Here is an 11005-nt window from a genome sequence, read left to right on the forward strand (position 1 = left end):
GTTGTTACTCCCATTAGATTATAAATTCCTTGAGGGCAGGGACTGTTTTTTTGCTTCTTTTTGTATCCCCAGTGTTTAACATAACCTGGAACATTCTAGACACTTAACAATTATCTTTTTTCTTTCTTATATTCCTTTTACACAAGCCATAGTCTACCACTGCCAAATTCCCAACACGAGTCACAGTTTTCCAAGTTTCAGTGTGGTCAAATTCACCTACCTTAGAACTCTGGCTTACTTTGTGCATTCTTTATGATTTGCTTTCTATAAATAAGTTCATTTCTTTCTAAATACACAATAGAAGGGCTGCTAGGTGATGCAGTGAATAGTGTACTAGGGCCTAAAGTCAAGAAAACTCATCTTCCTGAGTTTAAATCATTTCTCAGACATTCATGGCTGTGTGACCCTGGGCAAGTCACCTAACCTTGTTTGCCTCAGTTTTCTCTTCTGTAAAAGGAATTAGAAAATGAAATGGCAAGCCACTCTCTTTTCCAAGATCTTTTCCAGTATCTTTCCCAAGAAAACCCCAAATGGGGTCATGAAGAGTTAGACACAGCTAAAACAAATAAATGATAATAACAAAATGCAACAGAAAGAAACTTGAATATGGAGACAGACAACCTGGATTTGATGTCTGGGTGATACTGGGCAAATCACTTCTCTCTGGGTTTCAGGCACTTCATCTATAAAACTTCATTACATGATCTTGGATGACCTCCCAGCTCTAAATCTCTGATCCTGTGCTCAGATTCTATAGCTAATATTTCTATTTGCTTTGATAAATGCTTCATGATTATTATCTCATTTGACAGTCACAATGATGATGGCCAACATTTATAGAGCATTCATTTACAATGTGCCAAGCACTCTACAATTATTGTCTCATGTGATCATTACAACAACCCTGGGAGGTAGATGCTCTTATTATCCACATTTTGCAGAAAAGAAACTGAGGCAAACTGGGCTTAAGTAGCAAGTGTCTGAAACTGGATTTGATCTTGTCTTCCTGACTCTAGGCCCAAGAGTCCTATTCCCCACATCATCTATTAAGTGTTGACTCCTAAGGTTATTAGATTTATCTATTGCTATTCATTTTCCTATGTGGTGATATGTGCTGTTCTATGTATGTTTTTTCCCTCTCCCACCATTTTCAGTTTAAAGTTCTCTTGATCAGCTTAATAATTTCCAGTGAAATTCCTTCTCCTTTCTGCCAGTCTAAGAGCATCCTGGCAAAAAATACTCTGGGGTTTGGGGTTGTGGGATATGGGGTGTGAGTAGGGAGTGATGGGGATTGGGTAGAGTAAGAGAAGAAGTAATGGGATACATAAAAGCAGAGATAGTTAAATCGAGGTTCGAGGGAGAGGGACCAAGGCCATTAGATGATCTTAGATCATAGGATCATAAATTTGGAGCTGGAAGGAACCTCAGAGCCCATTGGGTCCTCAGAGAGGTAAGGGACGTGCCCAGGATCACATAGCTAGTATAAGTCTGAAGTGAGATTTAGAATTAGAGTGACTCTCTGGGATTCACACCAGGGCAGAGGGGTCCTAGAAGTTCATTGGAAGGAGTCAAACCTTGTCTCACCCTTCTATATCCAGTCTGCCTGAACTTGAGCCATTCCACCAACATCTAACCAGTGTAGGCAACAGATGGTAAGCTAGGGGCAGCTGGGTGGTGCAGTGGATAGAGCACTGGTCCTGGAGTCAAGAGGACCTGAGTTCAAATGTGCCCTCAGACACTAATAATTACCTAGCTGTGTGATCTTCAGCAAGTTACTTAACCCCATACCTTGAAAAAACAAAACAAAAATAGATGGTAAGCTAGCTGCCTTACTTCTTCATACTTCAGGGCAGGTAGGTGGTACAGTGCAGAGAATGCTAGGCTTGAAGTCAGGAAGATTCATCCTCCTGAATTTAAATCTGACTTCTGACACTTATTAATTGTTTAACCCTGGGCAAGTCATTTAACCCTGTTTGCCTTGGTTTCCTCAACTGTAAAATGAGCTAGAGAAGGAAATGGCAAATCACTCCAGTATCTTTGCCAAGAAAATCTCGAAAGGAACTACAAAGAGATGGACACAACTGAAATGACAGAACAAATTTTTCTCTTTAAAAAAAAATTATTTATTTGTTTTTCTATCAACATACAAAGGAAGTTTTCACCAATCAATTTACAATTTACATTTATGCTACAATTTACATTTTTCTTCCTCTCTCCCTTCCCTCTCCCTTCCCCTGACAGAAAGCAATCTAATATAGACTCTACAAGTGTAATTATGCTAAACATAGATTCATATTAATCATGTAGAACAACATCACATAATTCACTAAAACAATTGACATCATACTTTTTCCTTCCCTTCTTCATACTTCAAATTACTTCAGAATCAATTTCTATCCTCTTATCCTTAGCTCCAGATGCCCAAAGCAACCTCTGTACACATATCCCCCCAAAACCTTTGTGAAATTATGCTTTTGAGCCTCACCACTCCTTGTTCATTTTCAACTTACCTTTATCCTCTGGCTCATTGCCTGCTGCTTTCAAATATGTTCTGATTTCCCCCATCCTTAAAAAACTCTCACTTGACCCAACTATTCTCTCAAGTTAACACCCTATATATCTCTCTTCCTTTTCACAGCCAAACTCCAAGAAAAAGCTTCCTTCACTTCTTGTTTCAACTTTCTCACTTCCCACTCACTTCTCAACCCCTTGCAATCTGGCTCCTCTCCCTACTACTTAACTAAAATTGCTCTTTTTAAGGTTATCAATAATCTTTTTTTAAACTTATTTCATTTCCAGCATTTCCCCTCTACTTACACAACCACTATTTTAATTCATTTCCTTAATGCTGGACTATTTATAGTCTCCTAATCATTCTCCCATGTAGCAAGTCTCTTCTCTCTCCACTCCATCTTCTATATAGCTTTCAAAATGACAAAGGAAAAGTTGTGAGAATGTCATTCTCCTCAATAAACTTCCAAAACTTTCTTTTACCTCTTTTCAGTATTTAAAACCTTTCAATATCTGACTGTAATATAGCTTTCCAGACTTATTACAGAATACTATACACTTTATGCTTTAGCCAAACCAAATTATTTATTGTTTTGAAGATGCAAATATTCTCTTCCCTGACTCCTTAGCTACATACCATGTCGGCAAGTCTTCTGTTTTTACCTCTGTCTCTTGAAATCTCTTTGGGGCTCAGTTGTTGTACCACTTTACTTATTAAGCCTTTTCTGGAAGTGCTCATTAGTGCAACACTCTCAAAAATACATTTATTTTGTATAGATCCTGTCATTCCTAATTCATAAAAATGTCATATTCCCTCAGCTAGCAACTTGAGGGTTGGAAATAACCCATCTTTGTATTTATATTTCTGGTGCCCAGCTTAATATCTGGCAAAAAATAAGAATGAAATAAATATTTGATAATAGACTAATTGAGCCACAAATCCACACACCCTTGACAATGACTGCTCTATAGAGTTAGGGAGAACTAAAGGATAGAGGGTCATTTATCTTTGGTAACTATAAAGAACAAGGCTCTTACTCTTCCCTTCTGCCCAAGAATCTTCCAGGGATCTTGGTTACCAATACCAACTGCTGCTTAAATCAACTTTGGGTTATGGAACATATAATAATTTCAAGAGACATAATTTCTGAGAAAATAATTGTTTTATTAATTATGGTGAGCAAGTAACTAGTAAAAAAGATTGATCATTTGGCAGCCTCTCATGAACCAAACGATTCATGGTACCTATGGTGCTTGAAAGAGTAGGTGTTACCTATAGCTGGCAATCAATTCTAATTGATTAATGATTCATGAGATAAATAAATATCTATAATGAGAAGTGGACTTATTGTAATGTAGATGAGGGAGAAGTCACCTTGATTATGTCATTTTCCCACCCAGACCACCCCAGCCCTGGGCAATCTAGGCAAAGGATCCATATCTTAGCTCCCAAGCCTAAGTAGAATACAGTAGGTTTCCTCACTTGGGTGGGCTCTGAAAAATATTGAAGAAAAAGTTAAATTCAATTTAATTATCAGTAAAATCATGTATGACTGAATATAAGGGGCTGATTTGACCTAGTAGAACATAAGGAAATAGGAAAGTAAAAATTCTGGATCTCTCCAATAGTAAATGGTTCTTAATATAAGAGAAATAATCATTTCTCTCAGTTAAAATATAATTTTCTAATATAAATATTTTACATGTTTTCCAATTACATACAATAGTAGTTTCTACCAATCATTTGTTCTGCAAGGTTTTGAATTTTACAATTTCTCCCCTACCCCCTCTCCCAATAGAAGGCAGCTGATAATCTTTACATTTGTTTTCATGATATGCATATATCAAAATTGAATGTGATGAGAGAAAAAATATAACCTTAAGGAAGAAAGAAAATATTAGAGATAGTAAAATTATATATGACAACTTTTTAAAAAAATGAAGATAATATTCTTTGTTCTTTGTTTAAATTCTACAGTTCCTTCTCTGGATACAGATGACATTCTCCATCACAGATTCCCTAAAATTGTCCCTGATTATTGTGCTGATGGAATGAGCAAGTCCATCAAGGTTGATCATCACCCCAATGTGTTAGGTGTAGTTTTCTTCTGGTTCTGCTAATCTCACTAAGCATCAATTCATACAAGTCTTTCCAAGCATCTCTGAAATCCCACCCATCTTGATTTCTAATAGAACAATAGTATTCCATCACATACATATACCACAATTTGTTTAGCCATTCCCCAATTGATGGACATCCCCTCAATTTCCAATTTTTTGCCACTACAAAAAAGAGCTGCTATAATACAATTTTCCATAGTTAAAATGCAAACCTAGGACTGTAAAAAATGCAAACCAATCAGTATCCACTAATAATTTTTTCAATAACCAACTAGAATCATTTACTCTAGACTAGGCAGAGAATAAAAAGAGATATAAAAGAGTAAAGACCATAGGATTTTAAAGTTGGAAGAAATTGTAAAATTCATAAAGGAACAATCCTTCATTTTTATGGATGTGGATTCTAAGCCCGCTGAAGTAAAAAAAAAAAATCACTTTCCCAAGGTCACACAACTAATTAGTGACAAAACTGGGACTAAAACCCATGACCTCCTCACCCAATTTTTTTTGTTTTTTTTTTGTTCTTTCCCCCATGACACAGTCCTTGTTCTCAAGGGTCTAAAATTCAAGTTCAAGAGACAAGATATGTACAACCATACAAAGCAAGATATATATCCCTGGAAGTATTTTTGTCCAAAGTTCAATCAATCAGCAAATATTTATTAAATGGCTACTATGTACCGGCACTATACAAGATGAAATTGCAAGGAAGGAGAGACCTCCATAAACTGACATATTTAAGGAGGGCTTCATGAAACTGGAGTGTGAATAAGTATTTAAAGGTTCCATTTAGATGGACACATAATAAACATAAAAGCATTTCTTAGCTAAGGAGGAAGACAATAGCCTGACCAAAGATCTAGAAATGGAAAGAAGCAAAATTTGGGGTGAGAGGGTAGGAAGAATGGAAAAATCCCTAATTCACCAGCACATATTATTTTATTTCCTTACTAAAAGGTAGAGTCCTGAGGAAATGGAATTTGGGACAGGTTTATTGTATTGAGTGGATGGGCAAAGAGAATGAATAGTTGTGTGGGCACCACAGGAAGTATCTGGCCAGCCAAGGGATCACATGAAGACCTGGACTTCTGAAGGTTGGTGCTAAGGGCAGGAGCTACAAAAGAAAGGAAGAGGTTGATGATAGAGAAGGGGAAGAAAAAGCTCTCTTCCCAGTTCTGGGAAAAGGCACATCTTAGGATAGAGACTAAAAGAATATGAAGATTGAGAAGCCCTAGGCCTCCCTAAAGGAATCCCCCCACCCTGCTCTCCTCCCTCATCGACTTTCATTAGAAGCTTGGCTAAGCTGACATTCACCAGATGGAGGAGGAGACAGACTCCCAGGCAGTAACAACACAAGCAGCCTATTTAATTAGCCTCATTACAAATCCCTTCTCTTCTTTCCGCTCCTGGGGTGATCAAAAATTGTGAGAGATAGATCACAACTCTTCCATCTCCAATTCCCATCGGGATGTGACGCCATGGTGGAAGGATCTCAAAGAAAGGTCATCCTTTGCTGAGCAGGTGCTTCTCCTTCTCCTGGTCATCTATCCCCCACCAATTTCCAGGAAGGACCACACCCAAGCCATCCCAGAAAGGAATATGACCATCTTATTTTTTTTTAAATTAACTGGTGACAGAGATTCCAGGAACTCTTGTCAATGCAGTACACTGTCTCTGTATCTCTACTGTCAGAAAGTTCTTTCAAATATTTAGTCTAAATCCTATCTTATAATATGACCAACAAAACACCTCTTATTCTGATTTCAGGGAAAATGGAAGACAATTAAGTTATTCAGATTTTTGTAGGGGAAGGCAACTTCCCCTACAAAAATCTCTGAATAACTTAAGGTCTCCAAATAACTCCAAATCTCTGAATAACTCAAGGAAAATATTGACCTACTTAGTTCAAGCAAAAGTCAACTTCTAGAAGCACAGGAGAAGCAGGACATTTCCTAACATACTTGGTTCATAGTTCTGAAGATTCCCTCCCCCCATGCAAGGTCAAATTTCCCTGATACCATTTTTTTCTTCCATCTCATTGCTTTGAAAGAAATAGGATGAAAGCTTCATCCTGCCATCCTCAGAGGGAGTGGTGGAAGAGTAAACAAGAAGCTGCTCCCACATTACCAATTTCAGAAGTGTACCATTTTCAATCTACTTTTGAAATGAGGTAACTGATTTGGTTAAAAACATTGATGACTCATCATGATTAATATGGATCTATGTATAGCATGGTCATATCTATCTATATCTATATCTCTCTCTATATATATCCTATATTAGATTGCTTTCTGTTAGAGGGAAGGGGAAGAGAAAGGCGGAAGAAAAATGTAAAACTCAAAACCCATGTATGTGGTTGGAAAAATAAATAGAATATTTAAATCAAATATATATATATATATATATATATATATATATATATATATATATGTATATATATATATTTTCTATCTATATGGAGAGAGCTGGGAATTTTGGAAGTCAGAGGCCAGGAGTGAGTGCATTCCAGACAAGAAGTCAATTTGTGTAAAGGCCCCAGGACAAAATATATAAAGTTCTCTAGAAAAGAAACAAGCACTTTCTAAGTGTCTACTATGAACCAAACTTTTAAAAAAATCTCATTTTATTCTCAAGCAGCGCTGGAAGGCAGATACTATTTCTTCCCGTTTCACAGTGGAGAAAAACTGAGACAGACAGAGGTTATATAATTTGCCCAGGGTCCCACAGCTAGGAAATGTCTTAGGTCAGATTTGAAGTCAGGTCCAGATTCAACTCTCTATCCACCACACCATCTAGCTGACTAGGGAGCAACAATTAGACAGGCTTGATGAGACCAAAGAATATAGGGAGTGTCTCAGTTTTCTTCATCTATAAAATAGAAATAATATCTGGAGTATCTGGCTCACTGAGGTGTGAAAATCAAAAGAGAGAATATCTGTAAAATGTTTTGCAAACCTTAAAGTACCATATAAATGTTATTTGTAATCTCAATGATTAATAGTACATTGCATTATAACTTTATACCATTTTATGATTTTCAAAACATAAGTATGTTTCATCTCATTCCAACTTCACAACTGTGGGAAGTAGATAAAGCAAATATTATGTCCATCTTTCAGATGAGTGAACTCAATCTTATAATGCTTAAGTAATTAATCAAGTCATATAGTTAATTATCCAGGTTAGATCTACCACCTGGTTCAATATGCCAGTCTTCTTCCTCCTTCCCTTCCTTCCTCCCTCCTTCCTTCCTTCCTCCCCTCCTTCCCTCCCTTTCCTTCATCTTGAAGGAATTGAGGAAAATTAAGAGGTAAGAAGCAACACTGAGAAGGGATAATATTACTAGTAGCCATTTATTGTGAAGAAATGACCCATAGGGCAATTTAGCTGGGTCCAGAAGGTTTGGAGGAGAGCAATATGTAAGACCATTGGAAATATAAAAAAGGGGCAGATAATAAAGAGTACTTGATATTTGGTAGTGGAGTCACTCAGACTTTATAGAGCAGTGGGCCAACATTCGCAGACCAACATCCTTTTTCTGCCAAGGGCCATTTGGATATTACAACATCCTTCACAGGCTATATTTGGTCAAATATTTAATTAATTTACCCCTAAAAAGCTACTAGATTTATGAATTTTAAGTTTGACCTGAAGCTACATTGACAAGGTCAGACCAATGCAGAGGTTCTCTGCCCCTGTGGCTTAAAAGATGACTGGCATCTGTGTGCAAGATGGACTGGAGTGAGGAGAGGCTTGAGGCAGGGAGACCAACTAGAAGGCTATTGCAATAATGCCAAGAGATGTTGAGGACCTGAACTAGGTTTGTGGATGTAGATGTGAAGAGGAGAGGGTATAGAGCTATTATGAAGGCAAAAAGGACTAGGAGATTAGAAGTAGGAGATCAGTAAACAAACGATTGCAGTGGTCTAGGTGAAAGGTAAAGAGCCAAGAAAATGTTTGGATCGAATGCTAGGAGTAAGACAAGTAGGCTTTCCAAATCCATTTTATAATAGTAGAAAAGATGAGGATCAGCAGTAGATATTGTTCAATATACTTATTTTACCAAATTGCTTCCCTTTTCCTTACATTACTTATTCTTCGATTCAAAAGGAACCAAGGATTCATTTATCCAATATATCACCCCTTTGGTCTCCCTGAAAAAAATACTTATGTGCAAAAATTTAATTTTTGAATAAAAATTTTATTGATTTGTCTTTCCTTACACTTTTAACCTACACTTCCTGGTTTATCTCTTCTCCTTCCTTCCCAAAGGGACATCTCTTAAAACAAAGAACTTTTAAGGGGGGTGGGGCAATTCAAGTGACTCATCTATACTTTCTCACCTCTACAAAGGAGAAAGTTTTTCCAGAGCTTTTTATTGGGGCCAAGTGTGGTTATTATTTTAGTATTTAATTAAATGTAATCAATGCAGTGTTTGCATGGGGAAGGGTGAGGAAAATAACAGTTTCTATTGGTGCAAGGTGGAGTCTTTCCAAAGCATCTATCTTCACTTATACAGCAATTCCAGGAACTTGATCTGCCTATCTTGGATGTTTTCTACTGGGACACAAATTGGAGCCGCTTTCTGAAAAAAAAATTCACCATGAGAATTCACTTAAAATCATCAAAGTTAGCTCAGAGGCCTGGTTATTTAATAAGTTCTAATTTCTAGAGTATATTAAGGTTTACAAAGTACTTCTCACAATGGTGTAAGGTAAACAGTGCTGTGAAGGTTATTTCAGGTACATTTGACTCTTTGCAACCCCATTTGAGGTTTACGAGTGGTTTGTCATTTCCTCTCCAGTTCATTTTACAGATGAGGAAACTGAGACAAACAGGGATTTCCAAGCATAAAAAATATTTATTGTAGGTCTTTTCATGGTAGTCAGGGAGGCAACAGCTGAACAAACTGTGGTATTTTAATATGATGGAATATTATGGTCAACTAGGAAGACCTCTGATTTGACAGATTCCACTGAGCAGAACTCAATTTGTAGTGATTTAGTGAAAAATAACAGAAAGTCAATAAGCTTTATTTTTCAATGTTTTTTAAAAAATTTGCTCAATGGGGGTGTGTGTGCTGAAGACAGATTAAAAAGGCAAAAGGGAGCATATGAGAAAATATGGGTGATTTAAAAAAATGAATGCCAAAAAAAAGAAGAAAAATAAAACATACCACTTAGTTCTCCGTTTTCTAAAAGATTAGTGAATATAATTTAAATTCTTGATTTTGGGTTATTATTTTGAATATAAGTTGTCACTACATTGTGCTGTATAATGTAATGATTCTCTCATGGATATTGACATATATGGAGCTATTAAGTCCGTACTTTTTTCCCCAGATAATGTTTTTGGTTTTTTTTCTGTCTTTATTTTTCTATCTTCCATGTCAGGCTTCCTCCTTGGCTCTTGAAGGGAAAAAAAAGCTTTTGTAGCTACCTAACTGCTTCATGTGGCCTTGATAGGAAACAAGGTATTAAAGACTGTTTGAAATTAAATACAAAATAAAAGCAAATAGGAGAATCATCAAGCTATCATTTTGAGCTGTGTGAAGCCCACAAGTTCTATACCATGAATTTCATGACATCTATTTTGAATCTTTAGGGGTTTTTTTTGTTTGTTTTCTTACTTTTATGTCAGTGTGAAGGATAGCTAAGATTGTGGTAATGATGTTCCAAGAAGTTGTGTTGCTCTATGTGTTCTAATTATCATTATCTGTTCACAAAAGGAAAATGGATTCCAAGAAGCCAAAGAAGGCATGAATTTCAAACCAATCAAGACTATGTGATACACAATGAACTAATTTTATGAGATCGTGAGAAATGTGTTATACTATTAAAAATCTAGTCAACAGAAGAAAGTTATGGCTTCTAACTGCTGGTGGAAGAGAATGGCTCCATCCTCTAGATGGACAAGTATAATGTCACATACTGGATCCAGAGTGGAACTGCTGCCAGAGTAGGTTTTGTTCATAAACAGACATTTCTATGAGTTTTCTTTTTCAAAAAATTTTATTAACCAATCACAGAACCCCAGGAAGATTGGATAAAATCTAAAATTATGATCCAACACGGTACTTTCAATTTTAACTGCTAGGGAAAGAAAAATGGATTTTTTTTTAGTTTGTTGGGAAAACAATTTATTAAAGGGCACAGAAGAATAATCATGCTTTTAAAAAGTACTCAGTACATTTTTTCTTTCAGTTTTGCTGATTTCAACAAGATAAGGCCCATTATTATTGCAACAGCCTATTTCAGGGAAGATAAAGGACTAAAGGACAAGCTGACTCCCATGGATCACTCCTGCTGCTCTTTATCAAATTGGGAACTAACTCAAGTAAAGTAACCTCACAGGTGTGCAATATGCCAGTGGT

Source organism: Macrotis lagotis, chromosome X (assembly GCF_037893015.1).
Source record: "Macrotis lagotis isolate mMagLag1 chromosome X, bilby.v1.9.chrom.fasta, whole genome shotgun sequence".
NCBI classification, from domain to species: Eukaryota; Metazoa; Chordata; class Mammalia; order Peramelemorphia; family Peramelidae; genus Macrotis; species Macrotis lagotis.